Source organism: Balaenoptera acutorostrata, chromosome 1, assembly GCF_949987535.1.
Source record: "Balaenoptera acutorostrata chromosome 1, mBalAcu1.1, whole genome shotgun sequence".
Lineage (NCBI taxonomy): Eukaryota > Metazoa > Chordata > Mammalia > Artiodactyla > Balaenopteridae > Balaenoptera > Balaenoptera acutorostrata.
The window spans coordinates 79316200-79330354 of record NC_080064.1 but is presented as its reverse complement, the minus strand read 5'-3'; the positions used below and the strand labels follow the sequence as shown (position 1 = coordinate 79330354).

The 14155-nt window shown below is 41.3% G+C and overlaps 1 protein-coding gene across 6 annotated transcripts in view; it reads right to left on the bottom strand.

Moving 5' to 3' along the window:
• The window catches only part of LRRC8B (leucine rich repeat containing 8 VRAC subunit B), a 73614-nt gene that overhangs the window by 36944 nt on the left and 22515 nt on the right, over positions 1–14155 (bottom strand). Inside the window, exon 2 of one of the 6 annotated variants that reach the window (XM_057553353.1) lies at positions 8714–8792. The exons of 4 other annotated variants lie outside the window; for them this stretch is intronic. The gene's annotated coding sequence lies outside the window, so the exon portion shown is untranslated. Of the gene's footprint in view, positions 1–2638; positions 2748–8713; positions 8793–14155 lie in introns of all 6 variants that reach the window. One more of the 6 variants, XM_057553358.1, reaches the window with a different exon arrangement.

Sequence of the window (14155 nt, the reverse complement as noted above, 5' to 3'; positions counted from 1 at the left end):
ATCTTTGCAGGTCAATATGGCAAGAATCCCTGCAATGTCACACTTATTCAACCTGCCTTGTGCAATTCCATAAGATTAAGGCTTTAGGTTGCGTAAAATTAAAGTATCCTATTTTCATCAATTTGAAAGGTTCAGACTCTGAATACCAGATTTACTGAAGAGAGGGACATTTCACTTCACCATCGGTCCCACCCTAGGATCACTCCATGAATCACCGCCATGAGCCACACTGACCTCCACAGGCTGCGTTCACTGCTCTTCCCTCTGCTTTCTTGGAATACTTTATCAATAGTTCTCTCACACTGTTTCATGACATGTAATAAGCTACTGCCTCAAGTTCCCTGAGGACTGGGGCAGAATCTCATTTACTTATATTCTCAGGATCTATCCCAGCATCTCTTTCCGAGGCTAGGTTATAAGTGCCTCGATATTACGGCAGCTTCCCTGTACCAATTCATCAATGGGGTGTTGAAACATCTTTGGAAAGTTAGCTAAATTAAACTAAAATAGTATCTACCAGACTTTTCTCAGGGATTGTTCAGAATGCGGTTGGAAGGAAAGACAAAGAGTCTGCTACTTCTGGTCAGTTGAGATCCTGGCAACTGGCAGAAGTGGGAACTAGAGGGGCTCTTTGGCTACCCTCTTCTCATACAGCTCCTGGCTTCTCTTAAAAATGTGAACAAATATTTAACGAATAGCAGTCTGAAGTGACATCAAATCATTAGCCTGCCCAGAGTAACAAGTTAATAGCCCACCTAGGGTGCTCCCATGTCCCAGTTCTGCCCCTGCGCTCATCATGAGTATTGAGTAAGCAATTACTGAGTGAACCAATAATACCAGATCAGGTTTCCCCACCCAGTTAGGAACCAAGGGTATGGAGGAGCAGGCCTGGCTCTCTGAAACATCTGTGCACACATCTGGGGTACAGACACGGTGGGCCTGGAAGGGTGATAAGCAAAGCAGTGGGGACAGAGCCTCAGGCATTTCCATCTGTTCCTGACAGGTACAGAGATTCAGAGGCAGAGGCTAAGCCTTCGCCCTTCAGAAAGAAAGGAGAAAATTTCATATTTGCCAGCTTACTCACCAAACATGACATCTCACAAATCTGAATGCAGAAGTGCTGTCAAATTCAGCCTGACTGGCTACATTATAATGACAGTGAGTCAATTTGAATCAGTGATGGATCAATGGATAAATGCCAGAGCAGTCTTAAATGACCTTAATATCACATCAAATTATGATTTCAAAATTCTTCTTTTGTACAGATTAACAGTATAATGCAACAGGGATAATGCTGGGACCAGCGGAAGCGTCAAGATACCACCCAACAAGGATACCGTGTGCCATGCTGTTCTGTGCCCATTTCTTGCCCAGTCTACCTTCCCCCAACACCACAGGCTCTGGGAAGGTGAGGACTTCCCTTGTCACCCAGGGCCTGCCACATATTAGATGCTCCCTAAGTATCGTAGTTCCACAACCCTGTGTGCTATTAACAAGCTAACAATATTTCAGGTACAGGGGTGGTTTCAGTCTCATAAAACCAGTAACTTCTGATAGTGAATCACTATAAGGAATGCTATATCTGCTCGACCATATTGTTAACCCAATGATAAAAATCTAATTGCCATGCATTGCAAATCAGACTAGTGTTTACATCAAGCTAACTTCTAACCACAAAACACAAAAGTTTAATGTTCACCAAGTACTGAATGACCGTTAAACACAAAAGATGTTTAAAATAAACACTGCTACTCACTCAACCCCCTCCCCCCCACCCCCAACAAGTACTAGTTCCATACCTGGTGCTTCTTTGGCATCGAGCGAATGGTGAGTGTTCTACCGTTTCTATTAAACTGCATCACAAATAGCTGGTCAGATGCCTCCCTGCCTCTCACTAGGAGCTCTTAGAAGAGTTCAGTGTGCAAGACAGGAGCTAACACACAAGAGATTCTCAGTAATTGTCTGTTGAATGGAGAAAGGTGGTGGGAGGTGGAAAGAGGAAAGCTACCATTTACTGGGCACTTAGTGAGGTACGTATTATGACCTCAACTCTAACGGTGGGAAAGGTGAAGATGGGAGGAACTGAGAAGCTTGCTCAGGCTCAAGCTCACAAAGGAGAAGAATTCACACCAGCTCTGACTAAGAGCCATCTGCTACACCACCTCTCCAATAAGCTATGTTAAAAGGAGTTTTACATAGAATGTGACATCGCTTAAAAAAACACCGACAATCTATCTTTTAGAGAAACTGAAAGACACAATCTAAAAATCAGATCTATATAGTCTTCCTGTTCATTACTCAGTATTGCATCTAGTGAAACAGAATCAACAACTGCTCCCTCCATCCTGCTTGCCTCTATTAAGTAATTAAGATCAACATGAACAGGAGTGCATCCTACTGGCATAACCTCTTACGGAGAAACATTCACCCACCCCTGTAACGACAAGAGGAATAACCCAAGTTTAATCTGTATTTAAATGATCTTTTACATGGGTTTTCTTCCTGGCCTTCCTATTAAAATGTGGTTAAACTAAATTTATGCCATATCACCTAAATACGACCTTCTTTCTGAATGACTTAATAAAGAAGTATCGCATGTCTTCAATCTGTTAGTTACTTTGTTAGGTTTAGTTCTTACCTGACACTCTTAGGAGGAAGAGAGTATAGCAGAATGGTTAAGATCAAGTTCTGACTGTGTCATTTACCACCTGCTTGATCTTAGATAAGCTAAGTATCAATTTTCTCATCTGTAAAATAGAGATAATAATGGAGTTGTTGTAAGAATTAAATGAGATAGCTATAAATCTAATGTTTAGCATAGCAGGAGGTACAAAGTAAATGCTCAAAAATGATAATTTATTAACTGAGTAGTAGGTTTATTTAAAGTGAATTCTTTAAAGGTTGGCTTTAAATTACCCTGTAAAGAGAAACCAGACTGGATATTAGGGGGTTTGGTTTTCCACCCAAGCTAGAGATTTCCATGCCACGTTTTGCAATGTGTCACATGACTCCAGTTACTAGAAAGTGTTGTGCAATATAAATATAAATGTAATTTACCTCTATTATTTAATATATGACACATAGGGAAGACCAAGTATCGTGAAGCCAAAACAATACAAGGTGATGCAACATTTGTAAAAAGTTAACCTGTGCAAGTACCCTCTACTTTTTGATGCAATGCCTGCCTTCCCAATCAAGATTCATGCTTCAGACAAGTCAGATATAGCCAGAATCACCCAAGGCCATGTTTTAAAATCTATAATCACAGATGCACAACAATGTGAATGCGCTTCATGCCACAGAACTGTACACTTTAAAATGGTTAAAATCGTTAATTTTATATTACATATATTTTACCACAAAAAAAATCTATCATGTAAAACAGGAAGACTGTTCTGACTGCTTTAAAATGAACACAAAAGGATTACACAAAATAAATATACAGCAGGCCCCCATGTACTAGAAAACATACCAACACATAAAAATATTATTTTACTGTGTCAAATTTGCTTTGTCCATAATTCATAGGTTATTATAATAAATACTAAATATTTCATTATCAATTTTTTGTTACCTTTAATTGGAAGGATTTGGGTGGGGGAGATATGATCTCACTAATTTGCCTAGAAAAGGTGTGGGTCTCTTTTATACTAGATAAACAGCCATACATGAAGCTAACACATTCAAATATCTTCTAGTGACTAGCTAGGTAAACACACACATGAGATCTTTTTTTTCTCCTAAAATAACCACTGAAGCACCCACATGTTTACAACAATCATTAATAACTTGAGATGAATTTGCAAAGTATTTGATCCTCTTGTTAATCTTCTTTTATTTAGAGGTCAGTTCAGCAGAAAGCATCTAGGACAGCCTTATAGGGTGCGAGTCCGGGTGAGGGAGAGGTTGGTGGTAAGGCAGAGAGATTGTGTGTGTGTGTGTGTGTGTGTGTGTAAGTGGTTAGAGAAGAGCCATCATAATCCTTTACCTTAGTGATAGCAGACATACTTATCAGGCACTTACACTAGTCAATCAATCAATCCCTGAGGCTTTCATAATAACACGTATTTTTGTAGGACTGCCTTGTTACTTCCTTGGTCTCTGGATTATGTGTGGTAGAAATGTCCATTCAAGGCACGAGTGAATAAAGGTAGTGATCCATATCAAATGAGAGCCAATTTAATAAGAGCAATAGCTGCTCTGCCTCTCTATAGGGCTATACTGAAGAAGGATGAGGGAATGTAGTAATGAAACGGGATGTTTAAATGAAGGAAAGTAACCATCACCATGGCACACAGAAGAAGACTATGAGGCATCACACCCTAACAGAAAGAACCCCTGACTAGGTGTCAGGAGACCCAATTTCTACTCTCTACTTTACATTTAACTGACAGTATAGTGTTGGGCCAGTCATCTCACATCATCTGACTTGACTTCCCCCTCACTTGTCATGTTCGAGAGAGAGACAAATGATAGCTGGACCCTCCACTTCCTGCATTCCACTATCCCGCGAGTTGATGAATTGCCGCTGGAGCTAAGGGAGACCTAATCTGAAGAGACTCCTATGGAGTGGTGAGAATCAAGAAGGGCTTTGAAAGAAGAAGGTGACAGCACCAGGAAAAGCATTAACCCGACGATGGCTGCTGCATGTTTCCTTAGAAAGAGAGCACACTGAATGATCTGCAGTTGGAAACTAATAAATTGGGCTGGCCAAAAAGAGAGAAAAAGTGGGTCATAGCAAGAAAAGAAGGTCATCAGGTCAAGCATATGAGGAAAGCATTGATTTTAATTGAAGGGAAAAAGGTAAGAGGGAACCTTGGAAGGGTCCTAATACTACCATCTCTCAGGCAGCGGGGTTCGCCAGGATTCAGGCACTGACCAGTAGCTTCTCTGCTCATGCACATGCTCTCCTGGGATGACATCCTCTATTCTTAAGAATTATCCAGGGCTCCCCTGGTGGCGCAGTGGTTAAGAATCTGCCTGGTAATGCAGGGGACATGGGTTCGAGCCCTGGCCCGGGAAGATCCCACATGCCACGGAGCAACTAAGTCCGTGCGCCACAACTACTGAGCCTGCGCTCTAGAGCTCGCAAGCCACAACTACTGAAGCCCTCACACCTAGAGCCCGTGCTCTGCAACAAGAGAAGCACTGCAATGAGAAGGCTGTGCACCCCAACGAAGAGTAGGCCCCGCTCCCTGCAACTAGAGTAAGCCCATGCGCGGCAACGAAGACCCAACACAGCCAAAAATAAATAAATCAAATAAATTTGAAAAAATAAGATAAAGGAATTATCCACCACCTCCCTGTAGATGATTCCCCAAAATTATATGACAAGCCCAGCTCCCTAATCCTAAACTGCAGAATCATCTCCCTGCTATCTTCCCAGCTATACACTGAGATGTGTAGAAAACTTAAACTCAGCATGTCCCAAACTGAACCTGCCATTTCTTCTCACACCCACACCAAATCTGCTCTTCCTGAGTGCCTGAATATTGGAAGCAACACTAACACTGATAGCTGAATGATGCTGAAGGTTGACAGCAACATCAAGAGCTCAGGCACCTAACCCCAAACCTTCTTTTCCTCTATTCTCTGAAATCAATTGGTTCTTTTCTTAAACTACTCCCTTCTTCTGCATCCCTGCTACCACTGCCTTGGGTGGAGCCTGCCTCATCTTTGGGGAAGACGGCTGAAATACTCTCCTCTCTTCCCTTCCTTAGTCCCATTTCCATGTTGCAGCCAGAGAGCTCTTTCTAAAACACATCACCTCCTGATTTGGTTATTTGTTATTATAAGGACAATGTCTCAGGGAGGTGGTGGGGGGCAGCAGCTGGCACTGGCACACGATGGAAACGAGTACTATCCAGCTTCTCTTGTGGTTTTATTAGCTCTTGCTATTTCCTTCCCAGGAATGCTAGTGTCTGACCGCAAAAGGCTGGGCAGACTGGACATATTCTGTGATCACCACTCACTTGAGGACAGCTGGAGTAGGAAGAATCACATGGCCACGTGGCTCACCCTGGGCACGCACACAACCTCACAAGTTGGATATGGCTGCCTTTAACTTCAGCTCATGCTGCTCGTGTCATGGATTCTGATACAGTTTGGACTACCGCTGTGAGGGGAAGGAATTTTTAAAGCCTCCGGCTCTGTTTTTATCTACATGTTACTGGTGTCTGTGCTCCCAGATATCAGGCATTTTTACAGAAGTTTTATTCTACTTCCTGGTCAGCAGCAGTCATCGGTAGGGCAGTCAATTCTGGAAGCACAGAGTGATGATTACTCCTCCTGCTGCGATGTTGCCCTGTGAATGTTCTGGAGCTGCTTTAGGTAACTGCAAACTGCCCACTTTTTATTCATCTTCATATCTTTTGTTCCCCTAACCCTCCACTCCCCCCACAAGTGAGGGTAAGAGGTAGGGGCTGGTTTTCTCTGCTCCCGGTGTGGAAAACATGCCCTGAAACGATTCCAGGCCTGTCTCCACCGCCATCTGCATGGGCTTAAGCAAACCACTCGCCCAGTCCAGGCCGCCATGTCCTTGGCTTCAAAACGTGGCCAATCATACTGGCCCTGAGCTGACAGTAGTGGTAAAAGAAATACTGTGGAAGCATTCTGAAATCATTAAAGGTGCACATAAATGTAAAGGGGAACTCATTAGAGAAAACCATTTTTTTTTTTTTTTTTTGCCAGTAAAGTAATTTTAGAAGGGGATGCTTTTGACCTTGGAGCATTATCCTAAACTGAAACAAAACAACCCATAAAGTGAGCCTTATTGACACCACCTTGGTTCCAAGGAAACAAAACGGCAAGTGTTACAAGGTCACTGACACCCCCTCACACTTAAGTCCTACTACAAAGTCAAAAAGAATTTTTTAGAAAGGCACAGGGGTCCAGGTAGCAATATGTGACCAAAACACAAAACTGGCAGTAGTCTCTTCACTGTGAGAAGACAATAACCTGAGCAGAAAGTTCTTCTCCAAATCCACCTTGCAATAATGGACTGAAAATGGACCATTCACACTATCAACTAGGGATTTAAAAAAGCAAGAAGAAAACAACACCTGCAACCTCTGGCTCACAGTGCCAATGAACTGCAGCCATACCTGTCTGCCCTACCCAGAGAGGACTTTCAAAACATTACGGTCAGCCAAGACTGCTTACCTCTTCCAGCTCCTATTTTCGCTGGAAGAAGGTGTGGAAGTAAAGGATTGAGCAAGAGCATTAAGAGAGAAATAGGTCAGTTTCGAAAAAAACCCAGCTCTTATGTCATCTATGTTTCAGGTAAAAAGTCCACTTTCACCTTGGTGTTAAATCAGTGCTTCATGTTTGCAACTTGGTTAATGGCTGCTGGTGGTCAAAAACATTGGTTTTCATTTGCTCCTCTGCTGGAGCAGAAAAATGTCTGGTCTCCATTTAGGGTAAACATAGGGAGTTGTCTCTTTTTCTGACATTACCTTCTCTGACACCACCTGGGTGTCCTGCGATGCAATCCTATCCTGATACTTAAGTTTGTGCAAGATTCCACAGGTCTAAGTGCTCAGTCCCACAAGACTGCCCCCACTTTAGATGCCAGTCTCAAGTCCCAGGTACTCAGATTACCCACACTTCTGTCCAACTTAATTACAAATTCAGGGGCTCCCACAACCCCCTCCTCAAGGTTGACAATTCACTAGAAGGACTCACAGGACTCAGGAAGACACTTTAGGTTTACCGGTTTATTGTAAAGGATACAACTCTGCAACAGTCAAATGGAAGAGATGCATGGGGAGAGGTATTTGGTGGTGTGTGTGGAGCTCTCATGCGCCGTCTGAGTACGCCACCCTCCCAGAACCTCGGTATGTTCACTAACCTGGAAGCTCCCAGATTCTGTCATTTAGGGGTGTTTCTGGAAGTTTCATTACATAGGCATCATTGATTAAATCACTGGACATTGGAGACTGAAAATCTCTAGTCCTTCCCCTGTCCTCAGAGGTCAGGGGGTAGACTGAAAGTTCCAACCCTCTAGTCACCTGGCTGGTCCCTCTGGCAACCAGCCCTCATCCTGAAGCTCCCTAGGGGCCCACCCAGAGTCACCCCATTAGCATAAAGCCAGGTAAGGCTGAAAGGGGCTCACCATGAGTAATAAAAAATGCTCCTGTCAGGAAATTCCAAGGGTTTTAGGAGCTCTGTGCCAGAAGCTGAGGGCAAAGACCAAATATAAATGTATTTCTTATTATACCACTCATAGCCTCCCACTGCATGAGAATAGTCTTACAGGAGGGCTAATTCTTATTCAAACTAGTTGCAATTTGAAACAGTGCCAAGCAGTCCACTTAGAAGGCCAAGCTCACCTGCAAGGGCCAAACAGAGCAGGCAGTCATTTAAGCCACCGGACGTCCTGAGTTAATGACTTAGAGAAGTTATGTCTTAAGGGACCCCTTCTCTGACCAGGCCCTTCACAATGTGTTCTTTTAGTTCTCTATTCCTTGTTTTCACAGCACTTAGCACACACCTTCGTGTAATTGTTCAATTGAGGTTTACTTCTCTCCCACTAAAGTATAAGCTCTAGGAGGTCTGGTCTACATGTCTCATGCTCGTCATTGTATCCCCAGGGCTTAGTAGGCAGAAGCTGCTAGTAAATATTAAATGAACATTAAAATAATTAAAATTAGAACCCCCTCCCCCGCTTGCTTGGAGCAAAGACCAGAACAACTTCCTATAATCACCACAGTACCTTATCTTCAAATCACCTAATTCCACATGACAGGCAAAGGTCCCTGAATCCTTTAGGAGATAAAGTCTCTATTCCAGCCCTATCAAAAAGAGAAAAGAGATTTAGCTTAGCCATGGCCTTAAGAATAATTTGAGGCAGCTCTGGGGATACTGAAGTGATAAGAGTAAGGTCAGGCTTCTAAAAGAACCCACAAAGAACTAACAGGAATCAGGTAGATTGTCCACATTCCAAAGAAGGTGAGTGGTAGGGTTTCTGCATATTGGGTTGGCCTTGGGCTTTAGAATTCAGAGGACTCTGCAGCTTCACTTGGTGTGAGCAAAGAAGAGAAGCCATGTTCTCTCTGGAACTGTGATGGTTTCCCAGGAAAAAAATGCCACATTCCCAGTCTGGAAGTTTGACACAAGACTTCTAAATGAGGGTGGGCGTGGTCTGGCTCAGTGACAAATCCAGCTGCACAGCACGCATCATCTCCTGTCAGTGACCTAGGTTTCTCCTTTGTGCACAGCAAATGAATCTACGGTTATTTCTTAGCAACAAACTTGAAGGTAGAAGGATTGCAGCAAGAAAGCTAATGGTGTCTTTTCTTCCTGTCTCCATTTTTTTCCCCTAACCCATACACAAGAAATAACATTTTTTTATTTACATTTGACAACATTGTGTGTTTCCATTGTGGGAAGTATTATTCACTGAAGGAAGGCAACAACTTAGTCACTGTTAGTTGAACAGAGACAGAAATGAAGAGGGCCCTATGTGCCACCAACTTGTGTCATGGCCAGAGATGGGGTACCAAGAGAGTATAGGATTGTCACATCTTGCGTCCACTAAGTATCCTCAACAATCATGACCTAGCTTCTGCTGGGTGCAAAGCATCATCTTCCCAGATTCTGAAGGGGACAGAAAGGTGTCAAACTTAAACATGAACTTCAAAAAGACCTTATGCTTTGGTAAATAAAGCATGAATACAAGAAAGGTCAAACAAATGGATTACACAGTTATGTTTTAAGGCAATATATGCCAAAGAAATAATACTCATTGCACAGGTGTTATGAGTTGGACCAAGAAAAGTGCATAGGATTTATATAAATGGGAGGTGAAGGGATGAGTGGTAGAAGGGAAGATTAGTATTTTATGTGAAGGAATGAGGAACAAACAAACAATAAAGGAACAAATAGGAGGAAGCCAAGGTGAATTTAAGGAGTTAGTGAAGAGACATGTGTGGATTGAGTGGAAGTTTTGAGACAGTAATAATGGACATAAGAGTGGAAAGTAGATTTGGGTCAAATAAAATCTAGAATGTCAGGCTAAGAATTTTTCAAGACACAGCTCAGCCCTTAGCATATAACAGGCACCTGAGAAATAATTGTTTTCAGATAAAAATATCACTTGTAGAATTAATAGTCATATATTTTTATGAGAGCAGAAAGGAATTTAGATTTGATCATATAAGCAGTAGGGAATCACTGATGGTATCTGAGCAGAGGAATGCTGGAAAAAAATACATTTCAGGACATATTAGTGTATATTAGGGAAATTAATTTGAAAGCATCAGGAAGAATTCATTGGAAGGGATCTGAGAATGAGAGCAGGAAGCCTAATTCTGTATTAGGGTATATATCAGATCACCTTGTAAAATAAAACATAAAGGACTTCATAATTAAAATATCAAGTAGAAAAGTAGTTATGCTTAAAAAAATTACGCTTTCAGATTAGCCAGTAAAATGATGCAACTGGACAAAACAATTAGATTTTGAGGGAGCAGACTTTTCCTAAAAGTCTTAATTGATGTTTTCAAAAGAGAAATGGATTTGATTAGGTTTTCTACACTAGATGGTACTTGAATACTTTGGTGGAAATTAGATGCATTGGGATAAAAATATCAGTTTTAGAATTAGTAGCCAAATATTTCATGCAATGTTATAACACATAAGAACAGTCATTTAAAACACACACACACACACACACACACACACACAGTGGTGCCTGATACACTAGTGGCCATGTTAGATACACCCTGAGCAAGCCATCAGCCCAAGAGTATACTAGGCCTTTCTTTTGGAAAAATCATTAGGCATTATGTCACTCATCATGCAATCAAACCTCTGTTTAAAATCAAGTTACAATTACTCTAATTATGGGCCTACATTTCACTTGATTCACAGCTGGTGCCTAATCAAACAGTTCTGTAGGCTTCAACACAAGGTAACTTAATTAAATTCAGTGGCAAAACGTTTTTTTTTTTTTCCCCCTAAGCAACTGACTTACCAATTTAGGCATCAGAAATCTTATTTCTATAAAAATTACTACATGAACTAAATCTAAATCAAACCAAAATGCATCCATTAAAATACAATATTCATGTCTCATAAATATTTTATTTAAATATTTCCCAGCAACAGCCTTGTGAGGACAAACCAGGAAGTGAAACCAAATATGATCACATTGTGAAAGCAGAGTAAAATGAAAGAGTACATTTGGAATTAGCTGAAGCACTATTAAGATTTCATTTAAAAACTCATTCCTTTGGAAACATCAATTTAATGAAAGCAGTAATAAGAGAAATTGCAAAAGCAGAAGTCTTCATTTTGTTGTCTGGCAATGTCCCTCAATGCAAATGCCTTTTCCTGTGGCCAGGCTGGCTCATCTGAAATGCTAGGTTTACCCGCCCACCTGGTGAACCGAGAACAGGGTTAAGCTATCATTTTCCTGCTACTAAGTCAGCCCTGCAACAAAACAATCACAGTCTTTAATGACTTACTTTGGAGAAATGTACCTTTTGCTTCTCAGGTAACAAGCAAATCCCATTTCTCCTAACTGTTTTGCTGGGATTACTGTCATTCCCTGTATTTTACTCTAAATTTATAAACTCCTTTAAAACAGGAACCATATTTTACTGTTGGATTAGTTTGTTTTTTAACTGAGTATGAAGACTCAGTGACCCAGACATAGCAAGAGTTATAAATATCTAACGATTATTCTTATTGTTCAAGGATAGTGTCATCAAACAAGACTTGTCACAGTTCATATTTTCCTTCTAATCAGAATCATAAATCCCTGCACTCCACCACCATATCCCTCATTCCTAGAAGGTTGCCTGTGGAAGAGGCAGCTAGAAGATACCTGTGCAAAAACAGAATGAATTCTCACTATTATTTTTTATTCTTATTTTTGATCTTAAGCAGGATTTGAGTAAGCTTAATATGAGAAATAACGCAATGTTTGTACGGGTATTTCTTAGCAATCTTAATAAGGTAGTTCCTAAACTACTTATGACTTCAGCAAGTAATCAGGTACCCCCTTGTCAGACACTGCACAAACACAAGGCAAATGCGAATATCAGTGATACTCTGCAGACAAAGCAGACACACTGCTGCTACACACGAGAATGAAATTTAAAGGGAAAAAAAACTATGTAAGTAGTGACATCCATTGGCATGTATATGTGCCTGTATAAACATGTGTGCACAATAGTATACATAATCATGTGGGTAGTGAATTCGATAAACATTTGCGAGCCTACTCTATGCAAGAAGTGTATTACTCCTAAGAAGATGAGGTAATTCTATTGCCATCGTGTAAATAGACTGAAGAGACTGCCTCAGAGTCTAATGAGTTCGTCTATGAACCCATAAAGTAAGTCAGTATGGAGGCAGGCCAGTTGCCTAGGCAGTCTCCTTCTCTCTGGTCACCTCATTTTCTCCCGGTTACTCTCTCACTCCCTGTACTTTCACTCTAGTGCCTGATACTTTATGCTTGTAATTACTGGATTCTCTTGACACGGGAGAATGTGTTGAACATTTGCTGTGGTGTGGGCTAAATAGGACAAGAAGGAATGACAGTCACTAAATGAGAATTCATTTTACTTCTGCATTTCACCTCATATCTACCCTTAAAATACTCAAAGTTAGGGAGGTGGGAAACATACACAAAATGAATAGGGAACAGGAATACATATAATCAAGGATTAAACAGTATAGTTGAGACAACAATGAGATACATCTGCATAATGCTTTAAAGTTTATGGAGCATTTTTTCCCATAAGTCATTTAAATCACTCACTTGACTTTACGATAAGGATACCAGCTCAGAGAGAAAAAAATAAGCTGCCTAAATCAGATGTCTGGTGAACAAGAGCTTGATCCCATAACTGACAGCAAATACCGTGTTGTTCTCACCATCAGAAGCTGCCTCTCAAAAAGGCCAACAATTATAGTTCAGGGAATGGAGAAAGCAGCACGGGTGACGTGCATCTGAGCCTTTCGGGATATGCAGGAGCTAGATCAGGAAGAAGACCTCCAGCTGGGGAAGGGCAAGAGCAGGGAGTCTTGAGTGGGGAAGAGCAATGAGGCAGCAGGTCCCACTGGGGAGGGAATCTTCATAGCCAGAGATGACTTCACAAATAAGTGAGGCACTAAGGACAGTTAGGACTTAAGATTCCAGAATGAAGAGTATGGCTTGACTTGACTCACAAAAGAGAACCATTATAGATTCTAAAACAGAATGCAAGCAGTGTTTTAGGAAAAGTAACCTACTGGGGCATGGGAGATACACTGGGGCAGGAGAAGGGAGGGGAGGCAGAATGGAGGCAAGGGTACCAGGTAGGATCCTACTGCAGTAATTCAATAACTGAGTAGTCAGGACCTGAACAGGGGAGTGTCAGTGAAAATGACAGGAGTGAATTTAAGTAGCAGTAACAGAAAAAATCAGACAAGTATTGGCTGATGGGAGAGATGAGGAAAGGAAATAGGAATAAAGTTGGGTGAAAGGCTTGATCATAAAGTGTGAGTTAATATTCCAATATTCATTGGAAGATCAATGAGCAATCTGGTGAATTTGCTCTTTCACTATGAATCAAGGATAATTTACTAACATAATTAAGGTTTTATACCTTTATTAGGGATTTGGTGTAGCTCAGTTTTGACCAAGTACTGCTCTTGGGAGTGAACCCTGTGGAAAAGTTGAAGAAGGTGAGGTAAAAAGGCCATTTAGGTTCAGATCATAAAGAGACTTGGGTGCCATGCTATGGAATCCATAAAGGTTTTTATACAAGGAAGTGAAATGATCTGGTCAGTGTCAAATTTCAAATTTAGAAATTTAGTATTTGCTGCTTTGGTAGCAGCATGGAGGGTTCATTAGAAGGGGGACTGTACGATATAGGTTAAGAGACCAGATCAATAGTCCAAGGGATAAAAATAAGAAAGAAGGCTTGAACTAAGATGTGACTAAGCGTGAGGAGAAGGGGGGGATAAAAGCAAATACTTTTAAGCACTTTTAAGTACCAATCATTCTTTAGTACTTTCAAGCAGGTACTCTGCTAAATAGTTTATGGGCATGGATTCTAGAGTTACTCAGGTGTTGATCAGGACTAGTGGCAGACTAGATATTAAGGAAAGCCAAGACTCAAGGACAAGAGACCACCCTGGTTTTGGCCACAGGGTCAATGGT